The sequence below is a fragment of the Castor canadensis genome, chromosome 15 (genome assembly GCF_047511655.1).
Source record: "Castor canadensis chromosome 15, mCasCan1.hap1v2, whole genome shotgun sequence".
Lineage (NCBI taxonomy): Eukaryota > Metazoa > Chordata > Mammalia > Rodentia > Castoridae > Castor > Castor canadensis.
In genome coordinates, this window is record NC_133400.1 from 14,810,460 (window position 1) to 14,835,461 (window position 25,002).

Here is a 25,002-nt window from a genome sequence, read left to right on the forward strand (position 1 = left end):
CTGAATAGAAATTTCTCTGAAGAAGATTCAGAAATGCCAAAAACATGTGAAAAGAAGCTCATTAGTCATTAAGGAGATAGTAACTGGAGATTCCAAGATGGCAGCTAGAGGGAGGAAGCAGAAAGTGTACCTCCTATAGTGAAATCTTGGAGAGACGCTGAAGACACACATTGCAGGCAAAATCACCAAGAAGAGGCAAAACTTTGACCCCTCCACACCTCCAGCCAGCGCAGAGAATCTCCACTTCATGTTAAACGAAGAAACCAGGAGGGCCCCCGGGCCGCCAGTCGCCCACGCCCAGACAGCTTGGGAAGACGCAGACAAGCTTACTGTCGATTAGTACACTAATGCTCCCTGTTTATACCTTTGAAAATTTTGTTTGATTCTTTGTTTTGTTTTCTCCTACTTGTCTGTTTGTTTTTCTCTTTTCTTTAACTTCTTACTTTCCATCTCCTCTCACCCTTCCATTCTAAATCTTACCATTGTTATTATTACAAGCTAGAAAATACTTAATTGCACACAGTACAGGGACAGTAACAACAACAAGGACAATGAAGGGAAGATAGAAAAAACAGGGAAACCAGTTTCCCCACAGAAAAAATTAGTAAAGGAACCAGAGGGGAATGAAGAAAACAGATACTCAGATCCAGACTCCAACAAAATGAAGATAAACTATGCCAAAGAACCCAATGAAGCCCACAAGAATAATTTAAAAGAAGACATACTACAGGCACTCAGTGAGAATTTTATAGAGATGATACTGGATAGGGTCAACCAAAATGTACAGGAGACACTCAAGAAATTCCAAGACAACAAAAATAGAGAATTTGAAAAAGCAAAAGAATAAATTAAGGAAACCATGGAAGCACTGTATAAATGCCAAAGTGAAACAGAGAACACGATGAATAAACAGATAAATGAACTCAGGACAAAAACACACAACATTAAAGAGGAAACCAGCCAGGATATGGAAAACCTCAGAAAAAAGAATGAAACAGAACTCCAAAACAAAACGGAAGGCCAATCCAGCAGAATAGAACAAACAGAAGACAGACTCTCAGAACTTGAAGATGAAATGGTAATTAAAGGAAAAACCGAAGAACTATTAATTAAACAACTCAAGACCTGTGAAAAGAAAATGCAAGAATTCACCAACTCCACCAAAAGACCAAACTTGAGAATCATGGGCATTGAAGAAGGAGAAGAGGTGCAAGCGAAGGGAATGCGTAATATATTCAACAAAATAAAAACAGAAAATTTCCCAAATCTAGAGAAAGATATTCCCAAACAGGTGCAAGAGGCCTCCAGGACACCAAACAGACCAGATCAAAATAGAACTACCCCATGACATATCATCATTAAAACAACAAGTTCAGAGACTAAGGAAAGAATATTGAAGGCTGTAAGAGAGAAAAAACAAACAACATACAAAGGTAAACCCATCAAAATCACAGCAGACATCTCAACAAAAACATTAAAAGCAAGAGGAGCATGGGGTGGGATCTTCCGGGCACTGAATGAAAATAACTTCAACCCCAGGATATTCTACCCAGCAAAACTATCATTCAAAATAGATGAAGCAATAAAAGTCTTCCATGATAAGCAGAAACTAAAACAATATGTGACCACAAAGCCACAACTACAAAAGACTCTTCAAGGGATTCTGCACACAGAAAGTGAAACCCAACTTAACCATGAAAGGACAGGCAGCACAAAACCATAGGAAAAGAAAAAGCAAGAAAGTAGAGAGTAACCTCAATTTAGGTACACACAATCAAACCTTCAAACAACTAAGACAAGTAAATGACAGGAATCGCCACATACATATCAGTTCTAACACTTAATGTTAACGGACTAAATTCACCCATCAAAAGGCACCGCTTGACGAACTGGATTAAAAAGGAAGATCCAACAATTTGTTGCTTACAGGAAACCCATCTCACCGACAGAAATAAGCATAGGCTTAGGATGAAAGGCTGGAAGAAGATTTACCAAGCCAATGGCCCCCGAAAACAGGCAGGAGTAGCAATACTTATCTCTGACAAAGTAGACTTCAAACCTACATTGATCAAACGAGATAAAGAAGGACATTCCATACTAATAAAAGGGGAAATAGACCAAAAGGAAATAATAATCATCAATCTGTACGCACCCAATGTCAATGCACCCAATTTCATCAAACATACCCTGAAAGACCTAAAAGCATATATTAACGTCAACACAGTGGTTGTGGGAGACTTTAACACCCCATTATCATCAATAGATAGGTCATCCAAACAAAAAATCAATAAAGAAATCTTAGATCTAAAATATACAATAGATCAAATGGACCTAGTTGATGTCTACAGAACATTTCATCCAACTTCTACACAATATACATTCTTCTCAGCAGCCCATGGAACCTTCTCCAAAATAGATCATATCCTAGGGCACAAAGCAAGTCTCAGCAAATATAAGAAAATAGAAATTATACCATGCATACTACCTGATCACAATGCAGTAAAACTAGAACTCAACAACAAAAGTAAAGACAAAAAATATGCAAACAGCTGGAAACTAAATAACTCATTACTTAATGAACAATGGATCATTGATGAAATAAAAGAGGAAATTAAAAAGTCCCTGGAAGTCAATGAAAATGAAAACACAACCTACCGGAACCTATGGGACACAGCTAAGGCAGTCCTGAGAGGAAAGTTTATAGCCATTAGTGCATATATTAAAAAGACTGAAAGATCCCAAATCAATGACCTAATGATACATCTCAAACTCCTAGAAAAACAAGAACAAGCAAATCCCCAAACAAATAGAAGGAGAGAAATAATAAAAATAAGAGCTGAAATCAATGAAATAGAAACCAAAAAAACCATACAAAAATTTAATGAAACAAAAAGTTGGTTCTTTGAAAAAATAAACAAGATCGATAGACCCCTGGCAAAACTGACTAAAATGAGGAGAGAAAAAACCCAAATTAGTAGAATCAGGAATGCAAAACGGGAGATAACAACAAACATCATGGAAGTCCAGGAAATCATCAGAGACTACTTTGAGAACCTATATTCAAAGAAATTTGAAAATCTTAAAGAAATGGACAGATTTCTAGATACATATGACCATCCAAAACTGAACCAAGAGGAAATTAATCACCTGAATAGATCTATAACACAAAATGAAATTGAAGCAGCAATCAAGAGTCTCCCCAAAAAGAAAAGTCCAGGACCTGATGGAGTCTCTGATGAATTCTACCAGACCTTTAAAGAAGAACTAATACCAACCCTCCTTAAACTGTTCCAGGAAATAGAAAGGGAAGGAAAACAGCCTAATACATTTTATGAAGCCAGTATTACACTTATCCCAAAACCAGGCAAAGACACCTCCAAAAAGGAGAACTATAGGACAATCTCCATAATGAATATTGATGCAAAAATCCTCAACAAAATAATGGCAAACCAAATTCAGCAACACATCAAAAAGATTATTCACCACGACCAAGTAGGCTTCATCCCAGGGATGTGGGGGTGGTTCAACATACGAAAATCAATAAACGTAATAATCCGCATTAACAGAAGCAAAGACAAAAACCACTTGATCATCTCAATAGATGCAGAAAAAGCCTTTGATAAGATCCAACACCATTTCATGATAAAAGCTCTAAGAAAACTAGGAATAGAAGGAAAGTACCTCAACATTATAAAAGCTATATATGACAAACCTACAGCCAAAATTATACTTAATGGAGAAAAACTGAAACCATTCCCTCTAAAATCAGGAACCAGACAAGGATGCCCACTATCTCCACTCCTATTCAACATAGTAGTGGAATTCCTAGCCAGAGCAATTAGGCAAGAAGAAAGAATAAAAGGAATACAAATAGGTAAAGAAACTGTCAAAATATCCCTATTTGCAGATGACATGATCCTATACCTTGAAGACCCAAAAAACTCAACTCAGAAGCTTCTAGACATCATCAATAGCTACAGCAAGGTAGCAGGATATAAAATCAACATAGAAAAATCATTAGCATTTCTATACACTAACAATGAGCAAACTGAAAAAGAATGTATGAAAACAATTCCAGTTACAATAGCCTCAAAAAAAATCAAATACGTAGGTGTGAATGTAACAAAGATGTGAATGACCTATATAAGGAAAACTATAAACTTCTAAAGAAAGAGATTTAGGAATAGTATAGAAAGTGGTGAGATCACCCATTCTTATGGATTGGTAGAATCAATATAGTAAAAATGTCGATACTCCCAAAAGTAATCTACATGTTTAATGCAATTCCCATCAAAATTCCAATGACATTCATTAAAGAGATTGAAAAATCTACTGTTAAATTTATATGGAAACACAAGAGGCCACGAATAGCCAAGGCAATACTCAGTCAAAAGAACAATGCAGGAGGTATCACAATACCTGACTTCAAACTATATTACAAAGCAATAACAATAAAAACAGCATGGTACTGGCACAAAAACAGACATGAAGACCAGTGGAACAGAATAGAGGACCCAGGTATGAAGCCACACAACTTTAACCAACTTGTCTTTGACAAAGGAGCTAAAAATATATGATGGAGAAATAGCAGCCTCTTCAACAAAAACTGCTGGGAAAACTGGTTAGCAGTCTGCAAAAAACTGAAACTAGATCCATGTACATCACCCTATATCAATATTAACTCAAAATGGATCAAGGATCTTAATGTCAGACCACAAACTCTAAAGTCGATACAGGAAAGAGTAGTAAATACTCTGGAGTTAGTAGGTATAGGTAAGAACTTTCTCAACGAAACTGCGGCAGCACAGCAACTAAGACATAGCATAGATAAATGGGACTTCATAAAACTGTTCATCAAAAGAAATGGTCTCTAAACTGAAGAGAACACCCACAGAGTGGGAGAAAATATTTGCCAGCTACACATCAGACAAAGGACTGATAACCAGAATATATAGGGAACTTAAAAAACTAAATTCTCCCAAAACTAATGAACCAATAAAGAAATGGGCAAGTGAACTAAACAGAACTTTCTCAAAAGAAGAAATTCAAGTGGCCAAAAAACACATGAAAAAATGCTCACCATCTCTAGCAATAAATGAAATGCAAATTAAAACCACACTAAGATTCCACCTCACCCCTGTTAGAATAGCCATCATTAGCAGCATCACAAACAACAGGTGTTGGCGAGGATGTGGGGAAAAAGGAACCCTCTTACACTGTTGGTGGGAATGTAAACTAGTACAACCACTCTGGAAGAAAATTTGGAGGCTACTTAAAAAGCTAAACATTGATCTACCATTTGATCCAGCAATACCACTCTTGGGGATATACCCAAAAGACTGTGTGACACAGGTTACTCCAGAGGCACCTGCACACCCATGTTCATTGCGGCACTATTCACAATAGCCAAGTTATAGAAACAGCTAAGATGCCCCACCACTGACAAATGGATTAAGAAAATGTGGTATCTATACAGAATGGAATTTTATGCAGCCATGAAGAAGAACGAAATGTTATCATTCGCTGGTAAATGGATGGAATTGGAGAACATCATTCTGAGTGAGGTTAGCCTGGCCCAAAACACCAAAAATCGTATGTTCTCCCTCATATGTGGACATTAGATCAAGGGCATACACAGCAAGGGGATTGGACTTTGAGCACATTATAAAAGCGAGAGCACACAAGGGAGTTGTGAGGATAGGTAAGACACCTAAAAAATTAGCTAGCATTTGTTGCCCTTAACGCAGAGAAACTAAAGCAGATACATTAAAAGCAACTGAGGCCAATAGGAAAAGGGGACCAGGAACTAGAGTAAAGGTTAGATCAAAAAGAATTAACCTAGAAGGTAACACACACGCACAGGAAATTAATGTGAGTCAACTCCCTGTATAGCTGTCCTTATCTCAACCAGCAAAAACACTTGTTCCTTCCTATTATTGCTTATACTCTCTCTTCAACAAAATTAGATATAAGAGCAAAATAGTTTCTGCCGGGTATTGAGGGGGTGGGGGGAAAAGGGAGGGGACAGAGTGGGTGGTAAGGGAGGGGGTGGGGGCAGGGGGGAGAAATGACCCAAGCCTTGTATGCACATATGAATAATAAAACAATAAAAAAAAGGAGATAGTAAGTAAAACCACAATGAGATATCACTTTGTACCCACTTGTATATAATTGTCTAAAAGATAGTGACAAGTATTAGCAGAGACATGGAGAAAACTGAAGGTTTGGACATTGCTGATAAGATTGTAAGACGGTTCAGCCACTTTGGGCAGTTCTTCAAAATGTTAAACATAGAATACCATATGCTCCAGCCCAACAATTCCACCACTAAGAATATATCAAAGGGAAATAAAAACATTATCTACACAAAAACTTTTACATGAGTGTTCACAGCAGCATTATTTACAATAGTCAAAAAGTGGCAACAACCCAAATGCCCATTAAATGATGAATGGACAGACAGAATGGAGTAATATCACTCCATAAAAGTAAAAAGAAAAAGGGATAAAGTACTGATAGGTGCTACAATATAGATGAACCTCAATGACATTATGATAAGTGAGGCCAATCAGTTAACAGAAGACAAAGCATTGTATGATGACATATATACATGTTCAGGGTAGGTAAATTTTTCCAAAGTAGATTTATTGGTACACTGGGCAGGGAGGCATAAGAAAATAAAAGGGAGAATAACAGGGAGTAACCACCAATGGGTTCAAAGTTTATTTGGGAGGGAGGGTGATGGAATTAAATTGTTTTAATTAGATTTAGGTAAAAATTGTAAAACCCTGTAAATATACTAAAACCCACTGCATTGTACCCTATGTATAGGAGATATGTATTTATGCCATGTAAATTGTATCTCAATAAAACATTTTTAAATGACCAGGGACTGGGATGTAAACTGCTACAATCATTTTGAAGAACAACTTGGTAATATTTAATACAGTTAAATATACACATATACCCAGCAAATTCACTCTCAGGTATATAAAAAGGCAAAAACCTTACACATGAACACAAGGAGACAGGGATAAGAATGCTCACTATCGTATTGTTTGAGTACTTGAAAAAACAGAAAGTACCAACCGTTTTATGAAGAAATGAGTGGATAAATAATCTAGAGCGTATTTTTTTAAATGAAATGCCATATAAGAACACATTAATGAAAATAAACCTTGCCAGGCAATGTCTCACACCTGTAATCCCAGATATTAGGTAGGTGGAGATTAGGAAGATCAGTTTGAGGCCAGCCTGGGCAAAAAGTTAACGAGATTCCATCTCTAAATACAAGCCAGTCATGGTGATACATATCTGTGATTCCAGGTATGTGGGAGGCATTAAGTCTGGATCATGGTCTGAGGTCAACCTGGGCAAAAACAAGAGACTCCCACCTGAATAACAGAAGAGAAGTGGGAGGGAGAAGTGAAGGGTAGGGAAGTGGGGAGCTGAACAAAGCGGGAAGCAGAAAAGGAAGCACTAAAAAAAACCCCTCTAAGTTCAAGGTATTATTTCAGAGAAAAAAAAGGGTAATCAAATGTGGTAATAGAGTATGCTACTATTTTTTTAAAATCCTATAGAAATCATTCCAAATTGGTAATTTTTTAACGTATGCAGTAGGCATACAGATATTGCTTATATTAGTCTCATCTTTTCTTCAGTATACTTGAAATACATATTTTAACCCACACAAAAATGGGATGATCCAATAAATTTAAAGTTTCCTTAAACAGTAAGGCCTCTCAAAAAGATTTTTCTGTTTTTTAGTCAATATATCAAGGGGAAATATCGCACATGTGCCAGCATCAGATTACTACTAAAAGTTCAAAGGATTCACTTAGTCAAAGTACAAAATTTTTAAAAGGTGAAATTACTATGCATGAATTCAAACACAGAAAATCAGATGCTATTTGACCTTCCAACTAGTGTCATCTGACAAGGTCACTGTTTCAAGAATATAACAATTATTCAGGAATGAAGGAGAACATTCAGTGGGATATTCTCCCTACTGTTTTCTCAGCTGAAATCACAGAAATGACAACTGTAATTAAATCTTTTTTTAAAATTACCTATGAGTTTTAAGTCAGGATGAAAATTATTTCTAACCTTATGAACTTTAACACTGCACTGTACTAAAAGAAATCCTGCCGGTTTTCCTTTTTACCAGTAAGGCATGTAACAGCTAAATAAATAGGAAGTCTTCACTTATGACCTTTCATAGCTATTCAAAAGAAGAAATTCTGTTTGCCACTATTCTACTTACCACATATACAAATGAAGAAAGTTTAATATTTAAAACTAAATAATCTCTTATTCAAAAGAGCTGAACTCTTTAAGAAATACATTATTACAAAAGAGAGAGAATGTACCTTTTAGCTCCTAAGCCACGGAAGTTACTAGCTTCTTTCATCATCTAGTGAGGATGTCTTGAGTTTTGGAAAGGAAAAACAAAAAAAAAAAAACAACAGGAATTTTCAGGTTGAAGTGGTAAGGAAATTCAATAATCTACAACTATTATCACTATATAAATATAGTGATAATTAAATTTCAGAAAATTTAAGATCTCACATTTGATAATTTTAACAGAGATTACCCTTTATTGGATTTTTCCCAAATAAATATAACATGATAAAGACAAAGAAATTTTATATGGTCACCTACATTTACTACACAATTACCTAAATTCCTATTGGGGTGACAAACAGGTTTCATTTTGTGGGCTAACTGGAATGACTATAAATGGTTGTTCACACACTGTCAAAAAAACGTTCTTAGGCCATTTGAGTTTATCAGCAGAGTATTGGACTGATTTAGGAAAAGGAATGATAATATGTGAGCCAAATATTTGGCAAACTGGCTTTAAATCTATAAATATGGACAAGAATAAAACAATCATATTTATTTATCAATAGGTATATTTTAGGACATGAGATAATTCTTGCCTAAATGATTTAAATAAAATGCAAATAACTACTAGGATAGATCACTGGAAATAAATACATGCTGGGATTTAAAAAGGAGGACTTTATCAACTTGAAGCAATATGTAGGAACTGATAGTAGGGATAGTGGGAAAAACATGAGGTATGGAAGGAAAAAACTCAATATAAAAATATTTCTAAAAATATTTTTAAAACCCTCAGAGTAATTATTGTTTTACCTATTCTAAACATTTCATGTACATGGAATAACATACAATATGGGTCCACCTTTTGTGACTGACTTCTTTGACTAAGCATAATGTCTTCCAGAATCATTCATGTTATAGCATGTACCACTACTTCATCCATAAAAAGTATGGCCAAATAATATCTAATTGTATGGCTATATCACATTTTACTTTCCATCAGTTAATGCACCTCTGTGGGATTTTTACTTCTTTTTAAAATAAAATTTTTTACTGGCTGTGTTAAGTATTATAACTCTCAAATATTTCACCTAAAAATTTCAAAGCAGGAGATAATTGGTACCCATAACATCTATGAAATTGGCATTACTATGTTAAAAACGAAGGAGAAAAATCTCTTCTGGTATTCAGCAATGAAACTTTTTAAAAAGCAAATGTCTTTAATGTCTCCAGACAAAAGAGAATGGGAGAGGGATATTAAACATTTTTAGTAAAATTTTCCTTTGTCTTGTTTTGATCACATACAATATGCTCTTTAATTTAGAAAATATTTTTAAAAGGTAGAGATGCTTTGTTATTATAACTAAAATAATTCCTAATCATAAAACCTCTGAAATTCTCATATTTTTTCCATACTTACTAGAAGTTGCTTACCAACTTATATTTATTTGAAGTGTGATTTTCTTTTCCTTTTCTTCTTCTAAGCCTCTCTTGCAAAAAGAGAACTTGGAGGGGTAAGGGGGCTGAAGCTCAATAGTAGTGCATTTGTATAGCATGCCTATAGCTCTGGGTTCCATTGCCAAAACCATACACACACATACCCAGAGTGAGTTTCTGCTAATGAACTGAGCAGACACATAATATTTTATATGCATTTTGCAGGGCCTAACTTAATATTTAGATACTTGATCATTTCTTTGATGTGATTAATAAAATGGTGAAATGTATTAATGTAGTTCAAGCATATTATTTCTATTGTCTGGGAATGTGTGGTTATAGTTCAGCAGGAGAAATGACATTGTTAGTGGTCACAAGCTTGTAAAAACAGTGTGAGAGCTTGAAAATCTAAAGAAGGAAACACAAAGTAAAATAGAATAATCCAGAATTGCTGATATTAAACAGACTGGCTAAACTACCCTTAAGAACTAAATTGAATAGTTTCCAAGGTATTTCATCTTTCCTGATTTGCTATCTGTGTATGTGTGTTGCTGGGGATTGAACCCAGAGTCTCACACATTAAGGGAAGCACTTCACTGCTGAGCTACAGCTTGATTAAAAGGGTTCAGAATCTGTTCCAGTACACAATCAAAGCTAAACAGCTTATGGAAAAGAATCATTAAAAGTATAGGGAAAAGACCTATCACTCACATTGCAGAAGGAAATTTCAATTAAACTCATGACCTACAAAAATCTCAGTTTTAATAAGTCTTAATATTGGCAGAAACTAGGCTCCCATAGGACCTAACGCAACCTACAACTCTCAACATATTGCCCAAATGTCCAGAATCTACCTGGAAGTAATGGCTGATTCTACCAGTTTCCAGGAAAAGTCTTGACACATGCCCAATATTCATTTAGCATTGTTTCCCACTTCTACCTCTCAGTAAAATTTTACTTTTTGACTACTATGAAAAGTGCTGTTATGAACACTGCTGTACAAGTTTATAAGCAAGTATGTTTTCATTTCTCTTGGGTATATTCCTAGGAATAGAATATCTGGGTCATATGATAACTCTGTATAACATTTTGCAAAACTATTTGTACCATTTTACATTCCCGCTAGTAATATGTGAGGGTTCTAATTGTTTCATAGCCTCATCAGTACTTGTCATTGTCATTTTATTTTACCCTTTACAGCAGTAATGAAGGAGCATCTCACTGTGCTTTTGATTTGGCTTTCTCTAATGAGTAATAGTATTGAGTAACTTTTCAGGGCATACTGGCCTTTTATATATCTTCTCTTTAAAATCATCAAGTTCTTTGCAGATTTTAAAATGAGGTAACTTGTTGCCTTTTGTGATTATACATTCCTGATTCAAGTCCTTTATGAGGTATGTGATTTGTAAATAATCCCTCCCATTTTCATGGGTTGTCTTTTTCACTTTCTTCATGGAGTCCATGAAACACAAATGTTTTTAATTTTGAGGGAGTCTGTTTTATCTAATTTTTACTTTTGTCACTTGTGCTTTGGTGTTACAAATAAGGAAACCATGAAGATTTACTCCTACATTTTCTGCTAAAAGTTTTATGGTTCTGGTTCTCATATGTAGGCATCTGATCCACTTTGAGTTTCTTTTTTTTAAATATGTGACTTAAAGTAGGGGGTCAAATTTCATTCTTTTGTATGTAGATATCTAGTTGTCCTGGCTTAATTTATTTAAAATACTATTATTATCCTCAATGAATTAACCTGTGAGCACTGTAAAAAAAAAAATCAATTGGTCATAAATATAAGGATTTATTTTCAGGAGCTCAGTCCATTCACCTATGTCAATCCTTAGACTACTACAACAGAACTTTGTTACCACAGCTTTGTAGTAACTTTTGAAATTTGGATCATGTTATAAGAATAAGTGCTGTAAGTTGTAAAGGAATACAATTTAGCTTTGTATATTGGTCTTTTATTCTGCAACCTTGAAGAACTGTCCAATAGGTCTAATAGGGGTATTTCGGGGGTGGGGGGAACAATTCTTTTTTTTAATAAATAAGGTCATGCAAAGGGAGATGTTGACATCATTTTTTCCTTATCTGGATGGCTTTATTTCTTTTTCTTGCTTAAATGCCCTGGCTAGAACTTCTAATACAATAATAAATATAAATATTGAGGACAAACATTCTCACCTTGTTTCTTTTTTTTTTTAATTATTCATTTATTTACATGTGCGTACATTCTTTGGGTCATTTCTCCCCCCTCCTCCCCTCCCCCTCTCACTTCCAGGCAGATCCTGTTCTGCCCTTACCACTAATTTTGTTGAAGAAAAGTCATAAGCATAATAAGGAAGACAAAGTGTTTTTGCTAGCTGAGTTTTCCTGAAAATCATTTAACTTTTCATCAAGAAGCATGATGTTTCTAGTTGAGGGGATATGCAAACTGTCCTAAATTATGAAAGTTAATCAAGTAAAAAGACCTGGAAAGGGACAGTATGGTTCCTGAGAATCAGGTGTTCCCAGTACAGCAGAGTATGAAGAAATAAAACAGCATCATCTGTTTGGGATACAAAAGTGTTGCCTCAGTATTGCAGTAGAAAATGGTATAAATGAGATGTGCTTTAAGTTACCATATATACATCTTAGTTAAAACTATTAGAGTAGATGAAATTGTCCATGGATAATGTAAAGCTTAACAAAAAATAAAGGTCTATACCTCAGATTGTTAAACTGCAGAGTTTCACTTAGCTTCTGAGAGGCAATGGAATTTGAAAACCTGAACATTCCATTAAAAATCTTTTCATATTGAGAATTAATACAATTTTGTTATGTTTTTATATGCCCAAATTGAAGTATTTATTAGCAAACATTAAAAAGTTTAGGCCACTGACAAACCTACATCACTTTGCATTTTCTTCTGAGAAAGGCTGCATATGTTGCCACAAGTTTGTGTCACACTGCATGGCTTTTTTGTTAAGTCCAAAATAAGATAGCATGAAATACAAGAAAACTTTAGCTTACTTATTTCATTTTTAAAAAAAACAGAATATATATGAAATCTTGTTGCACAGTTATTAATTACATATTACTTACATGATAGCTTCCTTAGTTCTTTGTACTTCCTTTCACAGCTTTGCTCACTTGTTTGCAGAAGGAAAGCTTTCAACTATCTGTCATAATTTTTGTTTACTGTATTCTTATAGTATTTTTAAAACTTTCTCTCTATCCTTCCATCTCTCTTTCCCTCCTGCTCTCTTTCTCACTCCTATCCAGCCCAAGAGGAGAACCATCTGATTCATACTGGCAATCATTTTATAAATTAGGATTTATCATTTCTGCTGGTTGCAATAATCTTAGGCAAAAGGCTGTGAAACACATAAGAGTTCTGCTGAGGGAAAAGGTCCTGGGCTTTACTTTAGCATATATGATCAACCACCACACAGTTACACCAAACAGTTGCACTGATTTGCCACCATTTTTTTAATAAAAACAATATAGAACTTATTTGGCAGGGTAGGAGTAAATACTAATACTACTCATAATCACAGGTCCGTCAAGTGGCTACTTCTATATTTTGACCGTAAAATGGTTCATAACTACTGGGGAAAAAGAAAATATAACAGATAATGGCTCCAAAGGTAGTCAATTTGCTATCTTCCTGAACTTGATGAGAATATAAATGAGCACTTCTATATTGTACAACAAACATGAACAGCTGAAAATCTGATTTATAATAAATCTTCTTACTATTCCTATGTAAAATTACATGAGTTCCGATTTTAAATTAAATCCAACATTTTGCTATTCTCCTGCCTTTCGCTTTCATCCTGTAGTCCTAAAATATAAAATACTGTAAGAGCAGACCTATAGAAATTCATTATTTATCAGCAGGACAGATAGAGGTTTATCCTAGAATAAATGGTTTTCATAAATTATTTCTGGCTATATCTAATAGTTCTGAGTAGGCTTCGTTAACTTGTTTCTATAAAAATCAGTTGCTGAAAAGCAACTTCAATTTGTTTTTGTTCCCATGTCCATGAGTTAATTTGACTCCAGTTTTTTTTTTATGGTTTTAAGGAATGCTCAGGAATATCCTACTACTAATGAGCCTAGAACTATATCTCATAGTTAAGGGACTTAAAATTTAACTCAACAAGTACTTCCTAAATACAACATTCAATTTTGTGCTAAGTATAAACATAATTACTCATATTGCAATAGCTACATTTAAGTGTACATTATGTGTCACTGGTTTTAAATCTCATTAAATCCTTACAACCAAAGGAGGCATATAAGTTCTTCCCTAAATAGGCAGGTAAACCAAATGATATTATTAAACTATTATGAATAGTAGTAGTAACTTGAACAAAGAGCTATTCACCCCCAAAACCTGCATCTTCAAATATTAACTTACATTTTCTTTATGATCATTTTGTGATATCAAGTATAAGTTTTTTAAAATTATAATTTAAAAAAATAATGCATTTACATGATTTAAAAGTCAACATTGGGTCAAAAAGAACTGAAAACTAGTAACAATATGCAGATCATGTTTTCAAGCATTAAAAGAAACCAGGATTCTTTGGTGAAATGGCACATTGAAGGACTGAGGCAAGGAATATTTAAGATGAACCTGGAACATCTTGCTACACCAGAAAGCAAGTAAGTGATCAAAAAATAACGGGGATATCAGGGACACACAAGTGCCGGCTTGAAGAGGTTTCCAGTGACTAAATTTGGGAGGATGAAGCATTAAAATAATATGAAATTTATGGGTCCATACTAACACACACACACTTTTTAATATGAGAAAGGTAAAAGATTTTGCTTATAACTGAATACCAACTAATTAATGTAAAATGGTTATTAGAATTAGAAAAATCACTATTTGGCAAGTACCACAGTAATAAAAGATTTAGGCAAGAATCATCAACATACGTTACAATTCGTGGGTAGAAGTTTGATAAGGAATGGTATATCTTCATGGTCTCAAATTATCTAGCCAAAAAATTTTTGCTAACTGTAAGGAAGGAAAAAGTACCTTCACATTTGAGAGATGCACCGGTTATCACCTAAATTAAATGATCAATGTTAACATCAAGTGTAGTGGAACAAGAAGACATCACACGTCTCCTAGTATGATACAATATGAGACACACAACATCACATCTGGTGTATGCTCACAAAACACTTATAATGAATATGATATGAGGAAACATCAAACTCAAATTGAGGGATATGCTTCAAAATATGTAGCCTGACCTTCTTAAAAAATGTCAGTTATGAAGACAAAGATAATTCAAGATTAAAGGATAGTAAGAGACATAACAAAAAATTCAAGATATGATCTTGGATTGGATCCTGATCCAGATAAATTTCATTTATTTTATGTGAAATGATGGCTACTAAAGAAGAAATAGGTAAAATGTTAATTGTATTTTTAAATTTTATAATAGTACTGTATCATGTTAATTACCCCTGCGCTTACGAAACACAGAGAGGTGTTTGTGGCTAAGAGGCATTATGGATGGAACTTACCTAAAATAGTTTAGAAAAAATAATACATATATATATTTCGTGTTTGAACACAAACATAAAAAAGAGAAAGACAGATATTGGGGACAATAAAAGAAAATGTGGTAAAAAATTAACAATTTGGCTGGATCAGGTAGAGTATATACAGAGTTCTTTGCAATATTCTTATAGCTTTTTCTTGAGATTAAAACTACTTCCAAATGAAAATTGATCAATAACTTATAGCTCCAAAATAAACTTAGTGAAGCAAATACAGCATCTGAAATATAAGGTAATAGTCACAAATATAGTCTAACTAGATATTCTTTAAAATTTCACTACACATAAAAATTAAAACAATTTTCAGTGTGATGAATTGGTTTTTTTTTTTAAATAGGCTTTATGGCTGGGTGTGGTGGTTCAAGCCTGTAATCTTAGCTACTCAGGAGGCAGAGAGTGGAAGGATCTTGGATCAAGGCAAGCCTGGGCAAAAAGCTTGTGAGATCCATCTCAACCAATGGCTGTGTAAGGTGGCCTGTACCTATCATCTTAGTCATTTGGAGGAAACACAAATAGAAAGATCATGGCCTGGGCATAAAGCGAGACCCCATCTCAAAAATAATCAACACAAAAAAGGCTGGTAGAGTTGCTCAAGTGGTAGAATACCTGCCTAGCAAGCATGAGGCTGAGTTTAATCCCTAGTACTCATTGGGAAAAAAAAATGCTCTTAGAGGTACTCACTGAAATTTTTCATGGACATTTACAGATGAAATGATATGATGGATATATAAAAATCTACTGAAGGGGTATGGGTGTAAAGTTATAAATGAAAGAAGATGAACCATGTGTTGATAAATGATTGAGCTGGTGATTAATATGAAGGTTAACTATTGTTTCCTCTCATTTTTTATATTATGCCCATAATAAAAGTTTATAATCCTATAAAATAATGTAAGGACAAATGTCACTCCCACTATTGCCATTTACTCCATACTTTCTATCAACTCACCTTTTATAGATAACTATTTTATTAGCTGCTTACTTATCTATTTTCTTTACAAAAACACAAGGAAATACAAAGGTATAGTCTTACTTATCCACTCTTCCTACAAAAGGTAACAAACATTATACATTGCTGCTGATATGTATATGGTTTGGATATGTATCCCCTAAAGGTCCACAGTTTAAAGGCTTGGTCCCTAGTCCATGGCAGGTGGGACCTTGAAGAGGTGGGGCCTAGTTGAAAGTCTTCAGGTCATATGGGATGTGCCTTTAAAGGGGATATTGAGACCCTGCCCCCTTCCTCTTTCTCTCTTCATTCCTTACCTGCCATGAGATGAGCAGCTTCCTCGGCCACATACTCCTGCCATGATGCACTGCCTTGCCACAGACCTCAGAGCCAGAGAGCCAAATGATCATGGACTGAAACCTTTAAAACTGTTCAGTCTAAACAAACCCTTTCTCTTTATGTGTTGAATTGTCTCAGGAAATTGTTACAATTTCAGAAAGCTGACTAGCACAATTGCTTTACACTGTTTCTCTGCCACCCTTGGCTTCATATATTTTGGATATCTTTCCAAGACAGTTTATGGAACTCTGTTTTTTATGTGTATGGATGTCCTATGATTTATTCAACCATTTCTGGATCCTTACTCATCTCTAATTTTTATTCCTTTAACAATGCTATTATGAATAAAGTTGTATGTTTCTGTCATTTTGTACCTGGGCAGGTTTAACTCTACAACAACTTACCAGAAAGGGAATAACTAGGTCAAGGATATGTTTGGCATATTTTACCACAACCTCCTTCCTTTCACTACTGATGTATAAAATTCAGTTTCCTCATAGCTTTGCCAATAGAATGTATTACCAAACTTTTGGGTATTTGTCCATCTGATAGTTGATAAGTTGTATTTATTTTTCACTTACTTTTTTTCTTGTAATGGGCAATAAAACTGCCATTTCTACTACCTTTCATATCATAGGATGAGACTCTCTCCTAACTTGTAAGCCTCTATCTATTCATTTGACTCATTACTTCCTATTGTACCTAGGAATTTCCATCGTCACGTATCCTTCATTTCTCAGTATTTTTAATATCCCCCTACTGTTTCCTTTCTATGTTCTATGGTTTTTTTTTTTTAGTTTTTGACTATATATTACATTCAAACAATACAGTATAAAGGGCAGAATATAAAAAGTCTCTTTCATATGCTTCTAGCATATGAAACCATCCATCCAGCCCCACAGTAAACCACCATTTTGTTTATGCTTCCCTTCAGTCATATTGTATACATACAGAAGTACGTAAGTATATATTGCATTTTATAGGTATATTCAAAGGCAACAAATTTTTAATTTAGGTAATGCTAGCTGTTTCAATAATTGACCTCTGAAATCTCAGTGGTTTAGAACACTGATTAATGTACACTTATGTGGCATTAATGGTCCAATGTTTACATTTACGGTTACTTTTTAATTTTTGGTTTTTGGTGGTACTGCTGTTTGAACTCAAAGTCATACCCACAGCCCTTTTTGCTTTATCTTGTTATTTATTTATTTATTTATTTATTTTTGCCAGGACAGTGCTCCTCTTATTTCTGCTTTTTAAGTAGTTGGGATTATAGGTGTGAGCCACCATGCTGTCCCATTTAAAGTTATTATTGAAATGTATTGAGTATCTCCTTTCATATTAGATGTTTTCTGGTTTACTGATTTAATAATGTTTGATTCTTCACTAACTCTCATTTGTTTATGTATTCTACTAGTGAGATTTATTCTTTCAATGAGCTCTCATGACAGTATATATTTTTATTCCTCTCATGTGTAGTGAAGTATCTTCTGTAATGCTTTCTTAGTGATCATGAATTGCTTCACTTTATGCTCATCATGGAAGGTCTTTATTTCTCCTTCAATTTAAAGGATAACTGCTGGATACAGTAGTCTTGTTGACAGTTACTTTGTTTCAAGGCTTAAAATACATCAGTCCATTCTTGGCCTTTAGGTTTTCTGCTGAGAGGTATACTATAACTGATAGTTTGCTTTTGTAAGTAACTTAGAACTCTCTTGCAGTTTGCAGTATTCTTTGTTTTGTCCTCTTGGCATTTTAACTAAAATAAGACACAGAGGTTACATTCTGATCATGTCTGTTTGGGGTTCTAAATGCCTCCTGCGCTTGAATGTCCATTTCTTTCTCTAAATTTGGGGAATTTTCTACTAAATTTCACTAAATAAACTTTCCGGGCCTTTAGTCTGTACCTTGGTTCCCTCTTCTATACTACACATTTGTAGATTTCATCTCTTAATAGTATCCCAGAGGTCCTTGAATGTTGTGGACATGATTGCTTTTTAAAAAAACTTACTACTATATATATATATTCTCCTCAATCTTGCCGTCAAACCTTAATATATTTTATTCTGCCTGATATACTCTATTTGTGATGCTTTGCATTAAGTTATTTGGTGGGAGAGTGGTACTGAGGTTTGAACTCAGAGCTTCATGCTTGAAGGTGGACACCTTGAGTTTTTTACTTGATTTATTGAGTCTTTCACTGTTAAGATTTCTGGATTTTTTTTCGAACAGAATCTACCTCTTTGATAAATTTGTTATCCATGTGACTGAATTTCTCTTTCAAATCCTGAATTGACTCCTTTACTTCATTCATTTGTTATTTATATCTTATTTGTGGTCATTAATCTTTTTTTGAGCTTATTGTTTGACATTTCAATATCTTTGATTTCAGTTACTGAAACTTACAAACTTTTGGAGGAGTTATGTTGTCCTGCTTTTATAGTGTGATTTGTCTGCCTACTAGGATGAATATTTCTTCCAGTTTTATTTAAGAGTCTTCTTAATGAGTAGCCTTATGTTTTTATTTTAAAAAAAAAAACATGTAATTTTTCTTTAATTTTTATTTTGTCAAATTAATTAATCTTTCCCACTATGACTTTTCGGGTTTTTGTTTTATTTAGAAAAGACGTCCCATCTCTTGAATTAAAAAATAATTCACAACTGGGCGTGGGAGTACACATCTGAAATACCACCAACCACAAGCTGAGGCAGGAGGATTGAGGGTTCCAGGTCAGCCTGGGCTACATAGTGAAACTCTATCTCAATTAAAAAAAAAAAAAAAGAGGCATGGTGACCTATATGCCTGTAATTCCACCACTTAACAGGCTGAAGCAGGAGAATCAAGAGTTCAAGGCCACCTTGGTATACACAGTAAGACCTTATCTAGAAACAAAATAACAAAGGGGTGTGGATGTAGCTTAGTGGTATTTTACTTACAGCTTTCTAGTCAATCAATTTGTCTAATCACATATTCTTACTATACTATTTAAATCAATACAGCTCTACATTACTTTTTAATATCTGATTGGGACCAGTCTTAGCTCGTTATGCTACTTTTTAAAAATTTATTTATTCATATGTGCATACACTGTTTGGGCCATTTCTCCCCCCTGCCCCCATGCCCGCCCTCTCCCACCTACCCCCCTTGCTTTCCAGGCAGAACCTGTTCTGCCCTCTTCTTCAGTTTTGTTGAAGAGTAGATATAAGTAATAATAAGAAAGACATAGTATTTTTGCTAGTTGAGATAAGGATAGCTATACAGAGAGATTCCGAGCATTGTTTCCATGCACACATGTATTACAACCCGAGTTGATTCATCTCTACCAGACCTCTTCACTATTTCCCGCTCATCTTCCCATACTGACCTCTGTAGTTTTAAGGTTATTGTATTAGCTCCTCTGCAGTGGGCACATCAAACACTTTCAAGTTTTGGGTTTCGTACCGTTCCCTATTCCTCCGTGTGTGTCCTCCCCTTAGCGTATGACCCATGTCTAAAAATATTACTGCATTTGTTTTAGATCTAAAGTCTGCACATGAGGGAGAACATACGATCTTTGGCTAACTTCGCTTAAGATGATGTTCTCCAGTTCCATCCATTTACTTGCAAATGGTAAGATTTCATTCTTCTTCGTGGCTGAATAGAATTCCATTATGTATAAATACCACATTTTCTTAATCCATTTGTCAGTAGTGGGGCATCTTGGCTGTTTCCATAACTTGGCTATTGTGAATAGTGCTGCAATAAACATGGGTGTGCAGGTGCCTCAGGAGTAACCTGAGTCGCATTCCTTTGGGTATATCCCTAGGAGTGGGATTGCTGGATCATACGGCAGATCTAGATTTAGTTTTTAAGAAGCCTCTATATTGTTTTCCAGAGTAGTTGTACTAGCTTGCATTCCTACCAGCAGTGTATGAGGGTTCCTTTTTCCCTACATCCTCACCAACATTTGTTGGTGGTAGTGTTTTTGATGATAGCTATTATAACATGGGTGAGATGGAATCTTAGTTTGGTTTTGATTTGCATTTCCTTTATGGCCAGCGATGTTGAGCATTTTTTCATGTGTTTTTTGGCCATTTGAATTTCTTCTTTTGAAAAAGTTCTGTTTAGTTCAGTTGCCCATTTCTTTATTCATTATGCTATATTTAAAGAATTTTCCTGGTTATTCTTAATTGTTGTTTTATATAAACATCAGAGTCATCTTGATTAACTCCCAAATTCACTAAAAAGACCTATAGACATCTCCTACTATCTTCTTTAATCTACTTTACTGTTTATAGTAAGAGTTCTAATTCCCTTCTTTTCATACTAAAACTTTTATCTCCTAAAAGGTTGATTTCATCCTCACTAAACAGAAATATAATCAAGAATATCTTAATTGTTAAATCCTTTCTCAAATCTCTCTTGCCTCTTTGAAGTTTCAGATACTGTTAACTATTTGCCCATCCTGATAGTCTCTGCTTTCCTTGCTTCCATGGTTGGCTTCATTTAGATATATAGCTTTCCTCTCTTACCACTTTTCCTTAGTTTCTACTTGTCAGAGAAAGTCGCTCAAAAAATATTCTGAGTCCAAATATCTGTTGTTGATACAATATTTTATATATGTATACATAATTTTATATAAATATATATTTATGTTCATGTACATATGTATATACACTTACATAAATTTTCCTGCTAAAGTTATTTGTTTAGTTCTAAGTACTCACAAATTACCCAGTGTATGACAGGAAATAATTTAAAAATAAATGAGTAAGTACATAGATGAACACCAATTATAAATTTTCACATTCCTATTAAAAATATAGTCACCAACATGTTAACATGTGAAAGAAGGTACAGCACAGGAAACAGTTCCAATGAATCCTAGACTAGTGAAACTGAATCTGGAAAACTGGACACCATATTTCAAGAGGTCATGACCAGTTTGAGTGAATCTAAAGAAGGGAAATTGCATGGTCAATGATACAAACTCAGATTACAAAATGAAATGCTTGAGAAACTTACAATGTTTAACCATTGGAAGACATGAGTGTCGTAACTATTCTCATACATGAAAAGTACACATTCTGGCAGTGGCAGGGTGGGGTGGGGAGAGTATTGAGGAAAGAGAAGAGGTTATGACACTGTTCAGTTACTTCACAGAACAGAAGCAGTACTTATGGTGAGTTACAAAGAAATGCATTTCAAGAAGAATTTCTAACAATTAATATTATACTAGTAACAAAACAATGGGCAGATTCTTAAGTTGTGGGTAGTGGTTTTCCTCTCACTAACCTCTCTGAACCTTGACTTTTTCATCTGTAAAATTTGGATAATGACTATGTACTTATCTTTCATAGCCATTTATGAACATCAAAAAGGATAAACGTATTAGCTATCACATGTACTACTTGGTACATAACAGACATTCAAATGTTAGGTCTTTTAAAACTAGATCACCATCTGTCAGAATGATGTAATTTTTACCTTTGAAATAGAAGCAAATTCTTCCCAATTCTAATTTCTTTTCTCTAAAATTTATCACCTGGTATGCTACTCCAAACTGGCCCTACTATTGCTGGTTGTTGAAGATTCCATACCTTAGTTCTTTTTACTTTCCCTCTTTTCCTCATTCTCCAACCCCATTCAAGACATTACATCTCCCATTCTAGTCATCTGGCTCTTCCTTCATATTCTTTTAAAATATTCTTTTCTGTTCAATGGCCCAAGCCTGACCTGTAGCATTGCCCTCTGAATGCATCACCCAGCCTCTGATTTATCCTATCTATTCAAATTAGTTTGTCAGATCAAAGTTCCTAAAATATCATTTCCTTTCTCTAAAGTTGGTGACTTTCAATGTTGACAGACTGAAGCACAAAGACATTATACAAAGAAAAACATCTCTATAAGAGAGTTCTTCTTTAATTCACTATTTTTGTATTCACTATTCTCTATACCATAAATTTGCTTCTTCTTTTGAATATCTTGTACTTCTGGTATGTACATGTATCACCTAATGTTACTAACTGATCATTTTCCTTTGTGAATACTTCTCCAAGATCTAGCACAAGTAATCTCTTTCTGGTCTTTTAGTATTACAGAAAGAGATCCCAACTCAGTACATTCAACAATGATGGAAATGTTCTCTGTGCTGTCCAAAATGACAGCCACTAGCCACAAGCAGCTACTTTAATACTGAGTATTTAAAACAGAGCTAGTGGCTACATATAAGACACTGTGGTCTTTGAGGGCAATAAATTAGTTTTCTGATCTGTATAATATTTATCGAGAAATAAATGTGTTCCTGACTCTGTTAAAATACTGTGTTCACGTTGTTTCATTTATATTTTTATTATCACTCTGTTTCTCAGGAAGTAAACTGATTCCAACAAAGTTAAAGAACTTACACCCAGTCCAAATTTTGGGGGATTAAAAACAATGATGCCTATCCACAAAATATTCCAGTGAGAATATTATAAAATGTAACAAAGAACTTAGTAATCCATAAAGCAGTACTATTAAGATTGTTGTTTTGTTCAATTTCCAGAATCACACATAAAAAAGATAGCTATTTTTCTTTCTTCTAATGCCTGGCAAAGTCAAGGTAACTGTAACAATTAAGTGAAAATTTTATATGGCTTATAGGTAGTCATCTGGGGTTGTACATAATGTGTTTCCAAAAATTTAAGTATAAGTGGAATAGAGTCATAAAATATATCCACATAGTAAAATATGTAACAATAAGAAGGAATAAAAAGTACTGATTCATGCTATTCAGATGTACCTCACAAACATTATGGTAAGTGAAAGAAGCCAATCACAAATACCATATATTATATAATTCTATTTATAGGAAATGTCCCAAATAGACAAATCCATACAAACAGAAAGTAAATTAGTATTGCCTAGGGTTTGGAGGGTTGAGGGAAGATGGAGAGTGACTGCTACTGTATATGGAGTTGTTTTCTGTGATCATGAAAACTGATTGTAGTAATGTTTGCAAAACTGTGTGAAAACAATAAAAACCTTGAATTCTATATTTTAAATTAGTGAATTGTGAATTATATCTCAATATTACTGATTTTAAGAAGTGGAATCATAGGTTTGTATACATAAAGGGCCTTATCTGAAGAGCTAAATGTAACTCTAGAGATGATAAAATCTCTAGAATGTACCTTTCCATAATTTTGACAAAATATTTCCAATACATTTAAGGATAAAAGTGGGATAAAACCGTGATTTTCAAAATTGTTTTTTCATACCCTGCTGTTCCATGATAGCTGACATATAAGGAACCTCTACAGGGTTTAGGGAAAAACAGCTTGGTAGTTATAGCAAGAAACAACACAGATAATCAAATAAATTCAAAGAAATAAAAACTGTTCAAGTTGAAGTGCTTGCTAGCTGGCAAGCTACAAAGTAATAGCTCAAAATTCTTATTTATTGAACACAGCAATGTCTGAGTTTTGTTTATTTAAGTCTGTATTCTACTTTTGTAATTAGATTTAAGGCATGTTATTTAAAATTGTGAGTTGTTCGAAAGCCAAAATCTATCTCTAATATATATGGAGTCTTATTTTTACCTACTTGGATTGGAGGACTTTTGCATTTTTGTTTATAATAACAAAACATGTAAACATTCCTACAAAATAAAACAGGTGCCTGCTTTGCAAGCATGAAGCCTGAGTTCAAACTCCAGTCTCCCCCCAACCAAAACAAAACAAAAAACATTACTTAGTTCTTATGAGGGTATTTTGGATAAGATTAACATTTAAGTCAATAGAGTGAATTAAGCAGATAATGTGGGAGAGCCTCATCCAATCAGTTGAAGGCCTATATTTCAGAACAAAAAGTTAATCTTCCTCAGAGCAGGACAGAATTCTCCTACCTTCAAACTATGACATCAGCTCTGTGTCGATCTCCAGCAGTTTCCAGTCTTCAAATCTGGACTAGGATACTGGCTTTGAAGAATTTAGACTTGCCATTTTATATGCATACAAATGCTTGCCATTTATATGTGTAAATTTCTCCAGAGAATCCTGACTATAGACTCTTGTCTATCTCAACTCTAGCTCATTTTTATTAAACCTTGACAAATTCCACAATAGTATATAAATATTTCAATTAAATAACTGATATGAATCTATACCACCTACATTTGCTTCTCATATCTTTCTCTCCAGCTAGGCTGTTAAGCACTTTGAGTACCGGAGCCTCTATTTTCTTTATTTCTACAGAAATAATAAAAGGTACTAATAATGTAAAATATAATTTAAGGACTATGTATTAAAAGTATGTATGTACACACTTGATCTAAATTATGCACAAACACTTAATACCTTTTGCCTAAAGTCTGGTATATGTTTTAATGGTTTTTGGAGAA

The 25,002-nt window shown here is 34.3% G+C and overlaps 1 long non-coding RNA gene across 1 annotated transcript in view; it reads right to left on the bottom strand.

Annotated features, from left to right (window-relative positions):
- Positions 1–25,002, bottom strand: part of LOC141417370 (uncharacterized) — a 189,447-nt gene that overhangs the window by 74,301 nt on the left and 90,144 nt on the right. The gene's annotated exons all lie outside the window — the stretch shown is intronic.